Source organism: Calypte anna, chromosome 4A (assembly GCF_003957555.1).
Source record: "Calypte anna isolate BGI_N300 chromosome 4A, bCalAnn1_v1.p, whole genome shotgun sequence".
Taxonomy (NCBI): Eukaryota; Metazoa; Chordata; class Aves; order Apodiformes; family Trochilidae; genus Calypte; species Calypte anna.
In genome coordinates, this window is record NC_044248.1 from 401,577 (window position 1) to 422,423 (window position 20,847).

The following is a 20,847-nucleotide window of genomic DNA, read 5'->3' on the forward strand; positions in this document are numbered from 1 at the left end:
CTTTCTCTACCACACAGTGTCTTTCACTTTTAATTGTATTTTTTCCTGGCTTCGGCATCACCAACTGCTACTCCATTTGACAGCGTTGCCTAACAATAGGCTGCACACAAATGTGCTAATTTCACAGGATTTTAAGGAAAAAAAAAAAAGTAAAATGAACTCCAGAGTTACTGCAATGTGGCTCTCAGCTGAACTGCCCCTGGTTCCAGCCTCCTTTCCCACACAGCCACCACAAACACCCTCTCACACCACTGCAGCAACCAGGTAGCCATGTCTTTCAGCAACACTCCTCTTGGAAACTGCAGGAGACACACTGCTCTCTGGAGGGGAAGGTAAGGCTCTTCAAATCCCATATCCTAATTAAGTGCTAGTGTAATGAGGGGACAAGGCACTCGTGTCACTTGTTTCCAGTTTAAGCAACACGCTGCATGACAAAGAGAATTTTTCATTGCAAACATCAAGATGGGGGAAGCTGCCTCCAGCATTAGAAACTCTATTTTAAAGCCCATCACATGCAGGATCAGGGTTGCTGGCACCAGGAAGCAAGCTGGGCTCCTTAAAACAACATGGATCGTTCTGTGAGTGTTACTGCCAATGTTATTGCCACACAGATAAAAATATGTACATGGACTATCATTTTCTGTAACAAATGGTAAAGGCTATCTTGGTGACAGTGAGGCACTGATGGAGAAAGGATGACTTTATCACCTACCTATGACTATGTTTCCCAAGCAACCTTCTCACCAATCGGGAGCCCTGCGTGATCATTAGTTCCTGCACATGGCAGCAATGAAATTGTCCCTTAAAGTAAATCATTCAAGGATTTTTATAATCTGAAATAAAATTTTCTAATATTTTTTTCCTAAGTTTTCCAGGTTTAAGGTTTTAATCTTTTGTTATTTATTATACAGCAGTTGTGAAGGGCATGATGAGAAGCCCAGTGTAAATAGCTGTCATTGGAGGAGTGCTGCATGATGATTCTGCATTTAAAAAATTGATAATTTCTTTTCTTTTTCTTATTACTACCATGTTCTGTCTGAGGGTGCTCAGATACAACTACAACAAAGTAAAACAAAAACTAAAGCTGCACTTTAGCTTCTGTGTGTTTTCCTACTTGTGGCTGAAGTTGCTGGTAAATATTCTTCTGAAACGGTACTGAAGGAGGAGAACAGCATATATATTTTTTCTTCCTTCACACTCAGAGCGTCAAATTCAAAAGACATTTTTCTACAGCTTGTGATGCAGAGTATTCCTATATTCATTGGGATTTATTGCTCCTTTTAACCATCACAAACACAATTTAACTTTTTCTATCTTTACCTCTGGTAATTTCTTTTATCCCACCAGAGCCTGAGTTACATGCAAAAATTACATAGGAAAAAACCGGACATTCTCTTAACTGCAGGTTTAAAAATAATCCTCTTCCACAAGAAAAAGGCATAAAATACCTCGTTAGACCAACAGCACTACCAAGCATAATCAATCCTAGAGTATAAAAAAATTCACGCTACATGTCATTTCTTTCTACCTCAGTTCTCTGACACCTGGAACTCAGAGGTGGAATATTTTGGTGCCAGTCCATTGCTGAACTGACAGCCACACAACTCCAGTGCTCAACTTCAGGGTTGCACCCTGCTCACATCAACACCATGGCCTGGGAAGGAGTGAGCTAAAAGCTGCATTACACACTAAGCTGCTTCAGTGCTAAGCTACTGAAGCACCTGACTGGTGTGATTAAGATAGAAATAAAGGACAGAAATTCTTCATGTACCCCTACTTGTCTGGTATTCCATGAGAGATGTGTAAAAATCACTAAGGTGTGTGCCTGGGCTGGGTGCCAGCAGAGCCTCCAGCAGCCAGGATCCAGCCAGGTGGGCACTGCACCCTGGGACTGGACACCACAGGCACTGCCCCTTTGCTGACCACAAACCCATTCCTCATACCCCAGAACCATCACTTGTGGTTGGTATAATGAGAAACACTGATTTGGAAAGGAAGTAGGGACAGCCTATGTGCTTTCTGCAGAGAAAGCTAAAGGAAGGGAAGCCGCAGAAACACCCCAGCCATTGACAGGGTAAGTGGTGAGAGATACTGGAGATGGGGAGAGCAACTCCCATCCAGATGATGCTTACTCACCCAACACCAGAGGGGACAGAGGATCTCCTCACTAGATCTACTTACACTTGATTTAAAAAAGCAACTGTAACATATTTGTGGCTCGATCATATTACAAAAATAAAAGGGTAACCTGCTTCTTAAGAGCAGCTCACATGAGTAAGTGCTTGCAGAATCCAGCCCACTGTGGCTCTGAAATCCTTCTGAAAAAAACCCTCATCCTCAAATGAAGGCATCTGAGGCTCCTCCTCACACTTCACTGTTCTGTGTCCTTCACATCTTTTTTATCTGCTTGACTGTACGTCCTACACTAGGACCAAATCCATACCGTAGTAAGGACATATAATTCATCCCAAATGATCAAGGATAATTATATGCTTAAAGAGCAATATGCAGAGGTTCTCCTACAGATAATTAAGGAGAAAACTCACAGTTCACCCATGTGGGAAGTTAGCCAGGAAGTGCAGACATACTTTGGGAATTCATCCATTATTTATAATCTGCAGTGTCTTGTCAAAAACCCTAAATGAAAAGTTAAAGCTTTAACACATTCTTCAGCATACTGCTGGGCCATCACCTCCTATTAGTTTTTAAGTAACATTCCCATTGGGCCAGATTCATCAGAAGGTTTCCTGGCACCTGCTTAAACTTGCTGGACCACAGTGCAGCATTGGCTCAAGGAAGCTCAGGGTCTGCCACTGTCAGTCCCTGAGGACTCTGCCAGAAGGAGCCTGGGAGGGCAGCCCTGGAGCAGGATACAATCAAGTGCTCCAGGTCTTGTCCTCACAGCAAGTTTACCACCACTGTACATGGACACTGACAAGTGTGGGAGCAGTCCATGGCCAGACAGCTTCTTAGGGGCTTGGGATATGTCACAGTCTTATGGACCCATCTGAATATGGGTCTCCCCAACCTACACACTACAGGTGACAAAATAACACCATGCATTGTTGGTACTGCAACACTGACATTCATTTCCTCTTGGCAACAACCTCCCACTCAATTTGCCCTTTGCATTAAAATTGCACAGTAGCACCAGGGTACGTTTCCCACTGCAGAAGAATCCTACTGTATTTCAATTAAAATAGCTCATCCTTAGGCCCATTTTTTTTTCTGGACACCCCTACACTTCCATTCACAGCTGAGGCACAAAACCCAATTAGTTATTAATTGAGGCACGTTAAAATTCATTAACTCTGCTTGTGAAGCTTAAGCTATAATTAACTGTCTTCCCAGGCTTTTGTTCTTTAATCTCCAGGTAGAAGGTCCCATTGTTAATAAGAAAGATAAGGAATAATCCTACCACCTCTCTGGTGGGTAGATAGCTCAGCTCTGGTGGTGGCAATGTGACATTAACCCCAGCAGGGACATGTGCTAATGCTGTCCTGTCAGCTATTGACAATCCTGTGCACATGTATCCATGTAAAATTGGAGCCTATTTCGAAAGAATGGGAGCATAAAAAAACCTGATGAAAATATTTTGAAAAAGGTCATTTCCAGCAACCTCAGTATCCTGCTACAGGACACGTACAGCAGTCTCATTACAACATGCAGATCTTGCCTTCCAGCTTTGCCTCTGCAAGAATTTTCATTTTAAAGAGCTACAAAAAAAGCAGCTCAAGGCAAATTTTTATTTCACATAAGGAACAGCATGAAGCCAACCTTTATTTTAAAGCAAAATGAACACAGAAATTAACTTACATGTCAAGTTCCAAGACTTCACATGGCATTTACATATATTTCTGCTGCATCTTCACTCACTATATGGATGCCACGGCTCGGTAAAAAGCTGAGGAAAACTAACCTACATAACACCCAACTTCTGAAATGGAGCTGCTCTTAAAGTGGAATTTCAGGAACAGTGGTGGAACAGAAATATTTTGGTTTTGAACCTGGAGGCGGTGTATTCTGCATCAATAAGCAACACCAGTAAGAAGAACTTGAGGAAATGGGAGTAATCAACAAGGAAAAGGAGATGCCTTGTGCTCTGTGTTTTGATGAGGTGCTACGAGTTATGGAACTGAAGGGCTATGAATAAGTAAATAAACATCCTGGTTTGGGCCAGGATAGAGCAAATTATGCAATTCAGTAATACTGAATTTACAATATATTGCTGAGAATAATATAGTAAAGGCAAAGAGGAATAGAAGATAGAAAATAAGCTGCTCTTCAAGGTGGGCCAGCCACCACTCCTGTATTCCATGCACTCTTTCATCAGTCTGAGAAGCTCTGTCCATCAGAAGGACATACCAGGAATCTGAAGCAGGTAGAGACAGTGCCTGCATTAAGGGAGAAGGGGGAAGCTTTACACTGGGTTGGGAGCCTGCAACTTTTCTCCGAAGTTGGGAGGGCGGTTATAAATTTGTCTTCTACATGTTGCAAGCTGCCTTTCAGAGACCCCATAAGGTGCACATCATCAGAGCATCTCTAGTACCTGCTGTGACAAACCAGGATGGGGGAAAATGTAGGCAACAAGGATGCCCTGAATTTCATGAGTGCTGTGCTCCTGTGTCCCACAGCATTCCTGGGGTGAGGAAGGGGACAGCCTTAAGGTCCCCCTTTCTCCTTGGAGACTTGTGGTGCCCAGTGCTGCCCACAGCTGGTTCACCTGACCAGAAAGAGCAGCTCCCAGGGAGGGCAAGGGGCCGGGGCAGGTCAGAGCCAAGGCAAGGGAGCCAGGACTCTGTTTCCACTCCTTCCCCCACACCCCTCATTTATGCAATGTGCCAGCCTACACATTGGAGCTGGCACAGAGGGAAGGCAGCCGGTGCCAGGAAACAAGTCTGGTGCAGATTATTTCCCTGCTGGAGCAATGAGGAAGCCATAGAGACTCTGGGAGTCGCAATATGGTTGCTAACCCCATTCCTGCTGCAACACACTCATGCACTGCTGCTCACGGGCTGCACTGTCTGTAGGCCCTCATCCAGCCCACAGCAAGAGCAGAACTGCTGCCACCACACAACTGATGTCCTGGGGCTCTAGCAGACCTGTCAGGGTGGTATGAATACCTGTGTGAGCTGCATGGGCGCATCAATCAGCCAGTGCATGCCAGGCACTGATGGGGAGACATGCGGGGAAAGAACCATTTTCTGTTTCCATGGCCAGAAGTAGCAGTGGCAAAGGAAAATGAAACTGGAAATCAGAGAACACCCAAAACACAACCCAATTTTTGCAGTACCCTATGTTCATGCTATGATTTGTCATACTATTCTGCTTCACAGAACAGATGGACGCTTTGTACCTCTCCACACCAACATGTCTTCAAGCAGGTCATCTACACCTCTCTGCTGATGTGGGTTCAGGCAAGGCACACCTGCACTGGAGGTCTTGCACCTGCACGCACCTCACGTCATGCCCATGCCCTTTCCCTTTCCTTCCTCTCTCCATGGCTGACTAGTCTGTGCCATGGATCTGTGGATCTATGTGAGGGCATTTTACCCACCAGTTTGTCTCCAGAGGGCAGAAGCTCAAGTGACAGCTCCAGAGCCCCTGGAAGCACTGTCTGAAAGTAGCATTTGGACTGAGATTTCCCCGTCAGGCAGCAGAGCCACTGTGGTGTGCTGCTTACTCATCTTGCCAATTGACTTAGCAGCATCACTGATGAATTCATCTCTCTGTGTTGAAGAGACACAGAAGCAAAGAGGGCTTTTGTAAAAGCCCAGGAAAAAAATTGCAGTGACCTTGCACAATTTTTCACATGCTTCTGTATCAATCACACACGTCCTGTCCTCATAAGCTAGAAAAGTAGCTCTAATACCAATATTGATGATGCTGTCAAGCCTTCACAATAGGTGCGTGACAGCACCATGTAAGGCAGAGATACGGATAGTTCAGGCAATCAATAGCTGGAGAAAAGTCTCATGTGGAAACCGCCACTCAGCACCAGTACAGGAGGGACCGCAAGAAGCTTCTTTGCTCCTGTTTCTAACCTTGTCAAGATTAATGCTTACAGGAGTTATCTACATCACACTCTGCTAAAAAGATGCTTATTTTCTCAAGAGAAGACAAAAACAATTAAGCCCTGTTTCTGCCAAGGAGCATCTGGGGCTGAGAATTCGCAGCTCTGTTGTGGGAAGCAGCGGAACATAAAGTAGAGGATGACAATCATGTTACACTTCCACCTTCCACACTGTGGTGAATCTGCTTGCCAGGGCTGGGTTTGCCCCTCGTGCCTGTAAGCTCACAGATCGCCTCATCAAGAAGCCTCTCTGCTCTAAATCCAGGTGGCTTCATTACTCTATCAAAATATTAATAGCCACATTATAAGATCAACATTTGTTTTGCCAAGAGCAATGAATAATGCAAACAGTGCCACCTAAAATCATGATTATTTTATTTAGATCAGAGACTGAGAGACTCCCTCTGATTCTTTGCCAAAAAGGAAAGAAAATGGAGTGCATGTGGAGCTGGTGAAAAGTAATGGGTACACTGGCATGGAGAATGAACCGATTCCTTTACCAAAAAAATACAGAAAGTCAGCAACAGCATCACATTCCCCAAATTCCACCAGCCAACTACACCATTTTGCTCTTTCCCATCACATTAGGAGCCCCTGTACCACAGGGGATGAAGAGTGCTTGCTTCTAGAAAAAGAAGTTTTCTGGTTGCTTCTTACTGAAAACAGTGACCCAAAAACTTTGTTGTTAGTAACAATAATTAAAAGGTGTCATAAGAGGGAGTATATGGATGATTGTCACTAAAAGGAACATTCTCATTAATTTATTACAGATTTTTAGCTTGGCTTCATTAGGACATGTCTGTTGAAGGCCATTTAGGACTCTGGGAATATTCCTGGGGATATTTCAGGCTCCCTCAGTGCTGTTGGGAAGGAAGGCAAGAAAGAACTACTGGCTGGTGTATAGTTTTGCCTGTGTAGCCAGAGAAGTTATCATTTTGCCAGCTTTCTAGCCAAGATAAAGCACTCTCTCGAAATCAGACACCTGAGTAATTGTGCAACCATTCCTACAATGTTCTTCTGACACTTCCAGTCTCACAAACATACCAGCACAGCCCACATCAGCACATCAGTCTATCTCAGCAGCAATCTTATTTCTGTGGCACCTCACTCCTTTAAACATTTTTGGAGGAACCAGTTTAATGGAATGTTTTTGATAAAGAACACCGAAAGTTCACTCTTAGGCATCGCTTTTTAGCTGGGACACAGAAAAATCACAGCAGCCCTACAAATATACAATAACTAATTATGAGCACCTGGGAGAAGCTCCATTGTTAGACAATACCCACAAAGCAAGGTTAACTAATAATTAACAAACCTAGCAGATACTAGGTATGCAGCCCTCTCTAATGGAGAAGAGAGCGAAATATTAAAGAAGTACTAACAGCTGTCTTGTTAATACTCCGAGAGCCAACTTCTTACATAAGACACAAATAAGAAGAAGTGTAATTGAAATCTACTTTAAGATAAACAGTAAAAACCTGTCATGAGTTATACCTCTTATTATATATGTCTTTTGCAGCTATGGGTCTACCCAATTTCCCTGTTTGCCCCCTGCCTTTGCCCAGGACAGATCCAACAGCACACTGAGAAATGAAACCCCCCGGGCATGCTGCTCAGCTCCTCTAACGAGGCTTCAGCAGGAGATACTCAGTTTATAGGAAAAGGCCCTCGGAAAGCAGGGACCACAGGGAAGCTCTTGGAAGATGTGGGCTGGGACTCATCATGCTCAGCCGAACAGGTAACACTGGAGTTCCTTGTTCCACCACCACCTCCACAAAGACCATTAGGTGAGAGCATCAACTGTTTGATTTGTCACAACATCCCAGCACTACCATGTTGGAAAAGATACTCCATAAAAGCACAGCTTTAAACTACGTTGTTGTTACTAAGAATGAAGGTGCAGGAATGCTTCGAGGCATGCATCTCAAAGGAACAAGTCTGTTACCTTATTCTATTTCTCAAAAACACATAATCTGTGAATTGCCTTGGCTTTCACTTGTACAAGCAGCAGGCTTTGTTCCTATGCACACTTTTCTTCTAATTGCAGTAAGAAAGAAAAGGCTCAGGTTTTTCATCAGAAACCATGCGGAGTGAGTTATCAGGGTTAAATCCACCCTGAATGGTAAAAGCAAATTAATCTAGGCTGATAAAGCGTGAGCCTTTGGTTGCCAGGAACCCACTAAAGTCCCCATCTGCAGAGATTTATTCCTGCACTTCAAGAACACAGTGAACCTCCCCCCAACCCAGCACAACTTCACTACACACACGTACACATTTTTTTTCTCATCTGAAACATCAACAAAGAATTGGCTACCTGCTGCTAAAACTTACTATGCACCTAGGTGAGCTTATGCAGTATGGAGTATTTAACTGAAGTCGCATTTAATGGATGCACTCATATTTCACCGAAGTAAAACTGCAAGTGCCAATCAGTAATGTTGTAAAGAGTAAAGAGAGAGAAGAATCACATGTTGTAGATTACTGCATGTCTAGAATATTCTGCTTTACCTAGAAAAGATTTTTATTGCACGATTCTTTCCATACCCAAAGATTTTTTTCATAATCAGACAAAAAACCCTGGGTTAGTTAGAGAGGTAGGAGAAAACTTTGAGGAAAGAAGGATGACTTCTCCAGCCACAGTTTAACTGAGTGTTGAACTGTGCACTTATCAGCAGCTGCACCAGTCCTGAGGCCTTTAGGGAAGAACGTTCAGATGAGCTAATCTGAAGCTCTGGGGTGCAGTATCCACCTACTCACCTGATGCTAGCAAATACACAGAGCCCAGAACAGCTAAATACATAGGTGGAACTAAGTAGGATCCCAATATTGCCAGTTTCCCCACAGAGCAAAGAAAGAAATACATCTCTCCTGAAATGCTTATCTCCCCCCATGCTAAAGACTTGAAGAAGGAGAAAGAATTTCCAAGAACACAACACAACAACCTAACACAAACCCTAACACAAACACAGGAATGATGAACATCCTAAGACACACACACACCAGATTCAAGATCACCCCTGCCTTGTGTTCCTGCCCTCAGCAAGTGGGGGCTGGCAGTGCTTGCAGGATTCCTCAACTCCTTTGTGCCTTAAAATGCTAAACCCCACCCCAACAGCATTTTCTTCCACCCTCTCCCTTTGGCATGCCAACCCCTCATTGACAGGAGCCCTGCTGCAGGCTTGGTGCTGACAGAGGATGCTCTGAGGAGGGAGGAAGCCCATGGCAGCCCTGTCCTGCCCCACCCTAGACAGTTCCAGATGATGGAGAAGCCAACACTGCCCACCCAGGCTTGCAGAAAACAGCTCTGGCAACTGGACACCTGTAGCTCCAGGACCAGGGAAAGAAATTCATGTTTTATGACCAGGATCTAAAGCAAATTTTATTGGAAGCTTTTATGTTTGTAGGTTTGAGTAGTTTTTATGGAGAGGAGTTCTGAAAACTGCAATAAAATTTTGCCTTGGGGGTTATGATTACATTTGTATCTTTCCCAAACTTATATAAATAAAGATGACAGTTTTTACTGTTGAAGCTTAAAAGGTTACAGTGGTATTTGGTCTGTGATGAACCTTTTATAGATATGATGTTGTCAGAATTTATTTTTAAATACCAATAAAAAAGAAACAACTTTACATTTCTTGCTAATGCAATGGTGATTAGAAAAAGAGCTGTAGAAGAGGTGGTGACATTGCTGGTGGCCTCCTTCCTGCTCAAATAATGCTCTATTACATTCTTCTCCACTGGAAGCTATTAAGTAATTTCCATTCTATCAGAGGAGAAAGATTCTGTGATTTCAAGGATGATGCTTTGTGGTGTTACAATATTTGACGTGAGTTTCCCCTCACCTGAAGTGGTGGGGAGTTCAAACAACCCCCCTTACTGAAGGACTGGCACCTCATACAATTACACCTTTACAAAAGTGTGAAGACTAATTATAAAGAGGAAATGAGAAACAATACTTGGTGTTTACATAGCACATGCCAGGCTAAAAATAATTTGCCCCATTACAGTGTTTTTATGAAGAGCTCTGTTTGCAAAAACACTCTGACCCCACTCAGCCCAGCCTGCTTGCTGGAGGGCCAGCTCCATCCCCATTTCATGCTCCACTATTTCAAACCAGGCCTGCTGTTCCAGAGCAGTGTGCCACAAGCCATGCTCTCTCCAAGACTCTGGAGGCAAACTGCAGTGATGGGCTCTTTATCAGGATTAATACACTTATTTTGCAAACGTGGAACAGACTGTTTGTAAAGTGAACACTCAGCCACTAGAAACGACAACTATTGACTTCACTCTGTCTCCTCAAGGACAACCAGATTAGGATTTTAAATTTCAATAAAAAACACCAATAATCTTATTTGCTGCAGACAGGATGACTAATTAGTGAGGAAATCTCCCTCGAAGCATTTGGTGTAAGCAGTGCTCAGCACAGGCACACCACCCTACTCATCCCAGCACCCTGGGCTGTGCTTAAGAGAAAGCTGGCTGATTAAACCCTGCTTCAGGCCCTTAGCAAGGCCTGTGGTCTTCACCACACAATCTGAACAAAGCCTTTTGCCCACAAATATGTCAATAGAAAACAAATCAGACATCTTCATTAAAAATGATACCTATTCAGACAAGTATTGACCACTAATTAGTGCTTTGCATAGCTGGCAACAGACACAAAGTAAAATGACAATTACAGTATCCACAAAGAAACAACATCAAAAGCACATGGTGAGGCAGAAAAAAGGCCACTTTATTTCTTTTAACTTCCTTCTCTCTTACCTGGATTTCCTCAGTCGAATGCTGCTCAAAGCAGAATCACATGCAAGCGATCAGAAAAACATGGATTTCTCAGAACACCATTTGGAACCACAATATTTGCAACTCTTTGGAGTACTTCAGGGTTAGCATGTTTTCTAATTGCTACTCTTTTACCTGACACAGAGGCCCCTGGTAAGTAAGATTTAAATATCTCTTACCTTAGAGTCTTTATCTCCTGTTTTGCATCCCGACTGTCCCCTTGGGTGGCCATTCCAGGCATTTCATGGCTGTGCTGAGTGGTTGGAGATACAGCTGTACCATGGTTTCCAAGGTGGAGCAGTCAGTTGGCCCATGAGGCACTGCAATAGCCCTGCAACACAAACATCCAGGGTTGAACCAAGCCACAGTAAAGCACAAAAGCACTTCACAATCAGAAATTTGCCATTCTATGAGAAATACCTATACTTGTAACTCTCTGTAGCAATTAAAATAATAAACCTTGAGCCACAGCAGACAGCATGAAAACTCATTCTCCACAGCTGCAGTGGTGTCCCTCCTTTGGCCACCACCTCTCCATCCCTGATGCCATGTTTTCCCAGAAAGGAAGCCCTCACAAAGCGAGCCCATCCACCACTGGGTGTTTGCAGAGAGCCTGTTCTCTGTGGGCCTGCAGACACTGTGCTCATACAACTAATAAATAATAGGAACGTTATGGCGGGTGCCTGGATTTCGTGCAATTAATTAACATTTACATTTGACAAAACACTTCAACATATGTCCAAGCCCCACTGATACCTAAGTTAAACATTTGCTGAAGCACTCGATCATATAATGAAGATTCCCCAAAAGCTTTATCTTAGCTGCATCCATAAGCAGGCTTAATAGAGAAAGCTATGGGCAGGTACCCTTTAAATACTATCTCACAGCCACCTGGAAAATCAGCTCTTCACAACAACTAGAAATTAAGGGACTTTATAAAAGCAAATGCATTATTATTATTTTTTCTCTTTGCCTCAGGAGGATCCCAGTTCTTACTAAAGCTGGGGCACCCATATCTAGTTAAATTACTGTTGCCTGGGATAAAGTAAGAGGCTACCTGCAGCCCTTGTGGCTTTCTCCCCAGAGCTGTTTCTTCTCTCTCCTTCACTGCCAGGATTCACTTTCCAACATGATATTCTTCTGTTTTCTAAACCTTATGTTTACTCAATCAGCAAACAGCCATAATATGAGCTGACAATCACTGCACATATAGCAAATGATGAAAAGCAAATGCTGGTATCAAAAAGCTCATGAGAAATAATATGACTGAAAGTTGTTTGCCTCAAGTATTACCTGGGGAATTAGGTCTTGCTACAGGTATCAATTGATTGAATAGAAGGCTTAAAAATGTTACTGAGAATGACACAAACTTTTACCCCTGCCAAAATAACATGAAAAAGAAACTTAGTTTCTCATAATCCAAGATTTTTCTTGTTCTGTTACACTGAATAAGAGTTGGTTGGTATAATTTCATTTACAAGAAACCCAGTTTTATTGAATTGTGGAATTTTCCTGACAAAAAACTAGTTTGTTGGGAGGCTTTTGCAGTTCACTAATTTCTAACCATCTCTAAACAGAAGTAGGCAAGGGGAGAAGACAAGGATAGAGAGTGCTAAACCAAATGCCTCAAGTCTGAAAACACCACTTTCAAAAGAAAGGATGAAACGAAGCATGGGTCACAGGACGGTAAGTGGGAGTGGCTTCATTTTCCTTGTACCTCTTAACTCAGCAGCTCCACAGACAAAGCCTTCAGATGGGGAAGCAAGAGAATATGGGCCATATATGGTCATCTTGGTCACCTGGACCTGTGGCATTCTGCCCAGCAAATGCCTGTGGTGTGAGAACTCCTTTTGTCTTGTCCTCACCCAGGGACTCCTCAGTGCAGCAAACTGTACCTGTGTGACTGGTGCGAACACTGCCTTGCCCTCGACACCACAGCTCAGGACTCAAAAGCTTTACTCAAGGCTGACAATCAGCTATTCCAGTAAACTCTTGTAGATACCCTGAACAGCATATTTTACATATATTGACTGGGCTCAAAGGAGTACAGCAGCTAAATACTGCCCACGGGTAAACAGAGTTTCAGACTGTGGAATATTGCCGGCAGCTGGAGGCTGAAGGCAACATGCACTATCAAAGGAGCTGTTGTTACCTTAGGCCATTTTACTCCTGCCCTCTCCAGGGATGGGCACTGTTTGTTTATCGCCCTTAAAGTGTTTCTCCTCAGGATGCTGAAGACTTTCTGTGCACAAGGTCTTTGTGTATAAACTCCACATGCCTGCAGGGAAACTTCTCAAGGTGGCAGCCTTCTAAGATGGCACAGATGGGCTCACATTGCTGCCCTCAGCTTTGGTACCAGCCCTTGAACCCACAGAGGTCCAGAGCACATTGTGAATCTGAACCTTTTGTCAGAGACTGAGCATGCCACTGACCTGCTGCTGAATGAAAGAGGGTGCAACAGGGCATGCAGGCCTTGGGATCTGGGTGAACTCAGTGGTAAGAAAAAAACCACCACCACATGCCCAGAGGCTGCTGCCCCCTGGCCTGGGGTACGGTGCAGTCCCAGGGCTGGAGAGGAGGAATGCCCAGGAGCACCGTTTGCCCTGTGTCTCAGCCTGCCTCCAACAGGACCTTGTGCTCCAGCCACAGAAAGGGATCCCCCAGGACAGTAACTCTGTGGCCTGGCTTATTTTTAAGGACTTGAGACTTCTGGACCCCATTATGTCATGACACACCACAGTCGTTACTTTCTTTCGTAATTTTTAACTGCTCAAGTACAAAATTAGTCATTATCAGATAGATCACAAGGCTTCCTAGGAAGACAAACCGAATCTTCCCAGTTTGGTTGTGTAGGCCACATGCTAGTGAAGCACTGGCCTGCTACACAGAACCAGTATTGTCATGGTTGGAAAAGATCTCTAAGATCACCAGGTCCAACTGTTTACCTAGGAGGAAAAAGCAAAACAGAACAAAACACCCACTATGCCCAAATTGAATACCTCCAGGGACGGCGACTACACCACCTCTCTGGGCAGCCCATTCCAGTGCCTGACTGCTCTCTGAGTACACAAATTCTTCCTCATCTCCAGTCTAAACCTCCCTGGGTGCACCTTCAGAGCAATTCCTCTGCTCCTACCACTGTTCACTGTAGGGAAGAGGCCAGCACCCACCACACCACAGCCTCCTTTCAGGCAGTCATAGGGAGCAACCAGGCACTGTGTGCTCCAGCTAGCAGAAGGGCTGTCCTAGTTAACCTTCAGGTCTGCCTTATTAAACTGAGTAGCTGCCACTTTTTTTTTAATTCCTGCCATTGAATTGATGGTTTGATAACAAAGATTTAAAGTAGATTTACTATGAGGCATAGAAGCCATGGTCCAAAAAGAGTAAGTTTTTACAGGTGAGCTTGCCTCAACCCTCATCAACCTTTTTATTAGGGCTGTCACTAAAAAATGTCTCAAACAACTAAAAGACTCCTCGGTCTCTATCCCAGTGTGCTGCACAAGAGAGCCAGCACTGCCCTGGCACAGGTTGACCAGAAGCTGACCAGAGGCTGACCAGAGGCTGGCCAGAGGCTGACGAGAAGCTGACCAGAGGCTGGCCAGAGGCTGACCAGAGGCTGACGAGAAGCTGACCAGAGGCTGACCAGAGGCTGACGAGAAGCTGACCAGAGGCTGACCAGAGGCTGACGAGAAGCTGACCAGAGGCTGGCCAGAGGCTGACGAGAAGCTGACCAGAGGCTGACCAGAGGCTGGCCAGAGGCTGGCCAGAGGCTGACCAGAGGCTGACCAGAAGCTGACCAGAAGCTGGCCAGAAGCTGGCCAGAAGCTGGCCAGAGGCTGGCCAGAGGCTGGCCAGAGGCTGACAAGAAACTGACCAGAGGCTGACGAGAAGCTGACCAGAGGCTGACCAGAGGCTGACGAGAAGCTGACCAGAGGCTGGCCAGAGGCTGACGAGAAGCTGACCAGAGGCTGACCAGAGGCTGACCAGAGGCTGACCAGAAGCTGGCCAGAAGCTGGCCAGAAGCTGGCCAGAGGCTGGCCAGAGGCTGGCCAGAGGCTGACAAGAAACTGACCAGAGGCTGACGAGAAGCTGACCAGAGGCTGATGAGAAGCTGACCAGAGGCTGACCCCCAGGCTCCTGGTAGCAGCGCCTGAGGGGAGGGCAAGCGCTTTCCCGCCAAGCGCACCCTGGGGAAGGTGAGGTAAAGGGAACCTCATCGTCCTGCTGGGGATGGGCCCAGAAACCTGGGAACTGCCTTCAGAACACTTGCATCCAGTTTGCAGTTGTTTCCTTTATTTTCTTTTAATAAAAATGTGCTGTTTGACCCAAGCTTTATTAATATACTTAGATGTGGACACTCCCAGAGCTACCCCTGGGGAGCAGACTCCCAGTGCAAGGCCGAGGCTGCCACCTCAGCAGTGGCCACTTCCAGCAGAGTTTCAGAGGCCCAAAACACAGATGTGTATTCTCAAGGTACCAAGAGAGGCATTGAGGTAATATCAGCCTTGTTCCCTGTCCACGTGGCCATGCTCTGTGTGAGAAAGAGATTGAGGAATGTCCTGGCAGAGTTCAGGCACCCACAAAGCCCTTTGCTCCTTGCCACCACCCCTGCCTGATTTCAGAGTTATTTTCCTCCTCACAATCAGACACACGAAGCACACAGCAGGGGTATAAACAGGGGCACAGCCCTGTGGCAGAGGACACGATGATGGTCACACGGGCTCCCACAGGGGCTGTGCAGCCTCCAGCCTGGCCCACATCATGGACTCTCCTGGTCTCCTTCCCTCTCTCAGGGCGTGTGGACAAGATAATGAAAGCTTCAGGGAGGAATTTTTTGCCAGTGTGTATCTTTTTACTATTGTTACAGGTTGGCATGTCCACAGAGTAAGCAAGGACAAGGTGCCAAGTTTATTACTACCCATGTTTTATAATTTACAGCCTGCACAACCGAAAGGCTGAAAACACAGCAATTTTGCAGGGTAATTCTGGGAAGTAACCATCCTGCAACACCAATTATTAAAACCACTTGTACACACTAAAGCTATAAAGATTAAAAATATAGCACACTTGCCATTAAATATGAATGAAATCATGCAATATGTATTATATACCAGTGCAATGGCCAGCCTTGTGTGCTTCAGCACAACCCTACAGAAGAACTGCAAACCCCAAGTCCCAAACCAGTGTGCATTTTGTCAAAGCTGAGGAACAAGTTTGTCATGCAAAATAAACACAGATGTTCTGAACACTGACTGCAGCTTTCAGGAGATGGCTAGGAAAAAAAAGTGCTTCAGGAAAATATGCCTCTCCATGCCAGGCCACTGGCTCTGCAGAGGCAGTACTTGACCATCAGCTGAGGTCGGGTGAGTCATTTAAAGGACATATCCTGTTGTTGGTTTTAATTTGCTTTGCTCTTCATTGTTAATTTTTCCTCAATACTCTGTCTTGAAACATATTCAAATGGCTCCCCATGCTGATGTGCCTGGCATGCTTTGGTGATACAGGCATGCTGCTGGCTAAATCTGCTTGTGGTTCAGAAAGGCTAGAGTTTATTAGCACCTCGGGCCTTGCTCTGCCTTTTTATTGCAATTGTTTTCCTCTTTTCCTTCATTCTGTCCCCCTGAGAAATGAATCATTTTCTATCATGCCACACATAGGAACATCCTTCTGTTCTCTAACTACCATGTGCAATTCCCTGCAACATTATTCAGGTACACACACACACCTGGGTAAACATTTGTTTAAAGTGTTCACACACATATACAATTGCATCTCTCAACTTAAAGCCCCGTTTTACTAATTTTTTAGATAAAAGGATAGTCAGTGTTTCCTAGCAGAGCTAATATTTATCTTGGCCAGGAAAAAAAAGTTAGGATTTTGCCTTCAAATTACATTTTCTAAATAAGCCTCCATGGTTGTAGTGGGAAATAAACCTGACTTAGACTTTGGACATGAAATTATTTAGTTTTGTGGAAGAATGGTGGTCAAGCTGTAGGAGACTTCAAGTGGAGATCCTGTTTCTAAGCTTGGCCACAGGCTTGTGTGGAACTAACCAGCTGGAAATGGAGAGGCTATTTTGATAGCCCAGTGACAAGGACCATGGTAGAATGACCCTTCTCCTAGCAGGGGTTCTTTTGATCAGCTTTATGTTATCCCACAGAACAAGTTTTTCAGCTCAATAACCCAGTGTACTACAACTTTTTGCCTTCAGTGCATGCCCTTGGAGCTGTTTCCCCAAGAACTCTTATGGCTTTTATGGATTCAAACACGTGACACTGGCACCTCCGTCCCAGCTCACACACAGGGACTCAGCTCCTGCATGCCACTCTGTATTACAGGCACAACCTTCTCCTTCAGCCTGTGAAGGCCACTACTCCACATGCCCCTATAGAACAAAGCTCAACCACAACTCCAAACACAACTGTCATGGAAACCAACACTGCTGAAGCCCAGAAACATGCTTGAATTTTTCTCAAACATGAAGTTACTCTGGTAACAGGTTAGTTCTGAAGCACCAGAAGGTAAAAGCATGGGTCAGCCACTGTGTCAGCCATTGGCCTTTTCCTTGACAAGGAGCAATCTGGTTATCCATTGCATGATAAGTGCATTCCTGTACCTGTGTAAAAGCCCATCAAATGCTTTGTGTAGACCAAACATAGCTCCTAGATGCTAGGAGCTAAAACCACAGCCCCTCCTTCAACAGCAGTTCACACCTTTAAGTCTTGCAAGTTGCTTTGTTTGTGGCCACTCTGACTCCCTGACTTCTTCCTTTGACAAAAATTAAGATAAAATTGTTCCTTCTCACTACCGTGTGCATTCCAGCACTTAACCTCGTGGCATACATTCTCTCAGAAACCTTTTTCTTGTCTGTATCAGTACCTCAAATACTGAGTGAAGCTCAGAGAGCCCTTGTGTGGCTGCTGTGCTAGTCTCCAGCATGCTCCATCACTGAAATTTAATTCAGTCCCTGCCCTGAATAAGCTTTTCTGGCATACGCAAGGCTACGTCAGTAAAACTGTCTGCACAGGAGAGGCTTTTCTTCTGTTGTAATTACACCACAGCTTCAGCCTCGGCAAGGATTGACTGACCTGCAAGAGAAACAAGCTGCCTACCATAGATCTTACTTGACTAACATACACTGAGCAAAAGAGCTTGAGATTCCAGTATATTGACTAGAGCAAATCGGAAATTTCCATAAAATCAGGTGAGGGGAAAAGACAAAGAAAGTTGATTGAATAACTTCAAAAACATAAATGGGTGCAGGAAACCTGGGTTACCCTTCAAGATTTACTATGAATAGAACAAGAGGTTAAATTTGTCAAGTAAATGACTCGCAGAACATTCTTCTCCCAGCCCTAGTTAGCAGTAGTGAGCCTGAGACAATGATAATTCATTACCCACGCATCTCTGTCTGAGCAGGGCAACACAAGTCATTTGGTGTCTGCAGACCTAATTAGGTGTCATTAAATGGCCCAATGCTCCTTTTCCTGCTGCACTACCGAGAAGGTAATTTGTTTGTGTGATGCAGTTGCAAAGACAGAGGAAGCATTAAAACCTTCTTCAACTTTGTGTAATGTGACAGCATCTCCAACTGTGGCAACCCTGCGCAGGGAGTAAGGGGGGGTACAAACTGGGAAGGGGTCTTAGCCCCTGCACCATTTGTGTGAAGCATGCAAGTTTGCTTCTGTTTTGGTGGACAACAGACTCAACATGAGTGAACAATATACTGCAGCTGCAAAGAAAGCCAACAGGATGCTGGGCTGCATCACCAAGGACATCATGAGCAGAGACAAAGAAGTCATCACCCTGCTCTACTCAGCACTTGTCAGAGTATTGCATCCACTTTTGGTCCCTGCTGTACAAAAAGGGATGTGGACAGGCTAGAGAGGGCCCAGAGATGCACCAGAGGACTGGGGCAGCTGCCATACAAGAAGAGGCTGAGAAAACTGGGTTTGTTCAGCCTTGAGAAGAGAAGGCTTAGGGGAGACCTTATTAACATGTTCCAGTACTTACAGGGTAGTTAGAAAGAAGATGGAGACTCCCAATTTACAAGGAGTCTTACAAGGAGTATTTACATGGACAAGATAAGGGGCAATGGGCACAAGATGATCCATGGGGACAGTCAGACACTGGAATGGTCTCCCAGGAGAAGTGGTGGATTCCCCCACTTTGGAAAGTCTGAAGTCTCAGTTTGATGGGGTGCTGAGACATCTCAGATAAACAATAATATGAGAAGAGCTGGACCAGATGATCCTTGAGGTCTCTTCCAACCTGGCATTCTGTGATTCAAGTATTTTTGCTCTATCTGAACAGATAACCTGCTTGGTTTTCTTTGTTCTTTAAACTGAATATCTACAGATGCACCAGAATAACTGATGCGGTTAGGATTGCTGTGATCACTCAGTACATGTGTTATATAGGGTGTAACCATATCTAACCAGCTATGCTGGCTGCTCAGTGCTCTAACATGGTTGCAAATATTAGTACAACCTTAAAACCATCTCCTGAAATCACCTTTGAAATTCGTGTCTTTCAGTAACAGGTTTCTGGTGACATAATTTCTTGTTGGGAAGGCAGCCACAATTTGTTAAACTGAAGGTGGACACTAGTACCAAAAAATCAGAAATTTTGTTTACCTTACTCCAGCATTTGCAAATCCCAGAACTAGAGAAGAGTCTCAGCCTTAGCTGGCAGCTCTTTGGTAGAAGCCAGCCCTGGTGTGTTGTGCTCCAGGACCTTATTGTGAAGCCATTAAATATGTCAAAACTCAGTTCTCTTATTATAACCTCCCTCCCTCTTCTCAGAGCAGAGCTGCACTTCTTGGGCCAGGGCAGAAACTGAGCAAAACCACACTCACGGAGTGTTTGGACTACAGCACCTGAACACAGAAACTCAGCCAGGTCATTGACATGATAAGGACCCCAACTCACCCCAAACTATTTGCAGCAAACACAGGCAGCTCACTAGGCAGAAAACTGAGTAAACTGCAGTTATTTCTCCAAAGTTCTATGAGCTCAAAGGACCCAAGACATTTTAAAACTAACAGCACAGAGGAACTAGGAAGGGCTTGCATAGCTGTGTCCTAATGGATGCTCTTAATACACTAGTGAAGGCAAAGAGCCAGGGAGAACACGAGAGAGATATACCACCACTTACTACATGGAGGAAAAGCCTAAGGAAAGATGACTTGCTGTTTCTCAAATTAAGGGAATACAGCAATAGTCACTGAAACGACTAGACAGAAGGTTAAAATCCCCAGGAGGACCACCTGAGCAGAGCAAGCTGGGAATGACAACAAGGGAACAAATTCAGAACGCAAAGGCAAAAGCCACAGAAGAAAGGTATATGGGGAGGGAAGGACACAGGCATGACTGCCAGCTCAGGGATGCTGCAGAGTCAAACGAAGTTTGAGTGTCACCAGCACCTCAGGAAAAGCCATGGCATAGAGAGAGAGGTGACAGCACGTTGCCAGAGGAGTCCCATACAAAGTCCATAAAGCCTTAATTCAGCCAAGCTATGACTGTCTTTCCTGAGGTGCCTGCCAAGTGAAATACTGCCTGTGCTGTTTTGACTGAAGTCAGCAGTGAAATTGTTGCTGGTATAGTTGCATTTACCAATAAAGAAAAAGTAAACCCAAACATTTCTTACAGGAAACCTAACTGTGTTTATGTTTTCATCAAGACACTATGTCAAACATGACCTTGATGGAAACAATAACCAACAGCTCTTAAAATACATTTAGGGCAAAATCTAAGGGGGTGGAAAGACAAGGAGAAGAATTCAGTTTGCATGTCTGCAAAAGAAACAACAGTAACTTCTCACAGAAAATCTTTCCTTTTGTAATGTACCTCCTCATTGAGCCACAAAGGTGCCTTCAGCAGAGTGCTGTCTCTCAGTTCTCCCAGCAATTAGGAAGCTACGGAGTGTCTCATAGACTGCCTCACCTGTAAAAGCAGATACACTTTTACCACACTCCCTCATAAGCTACAACA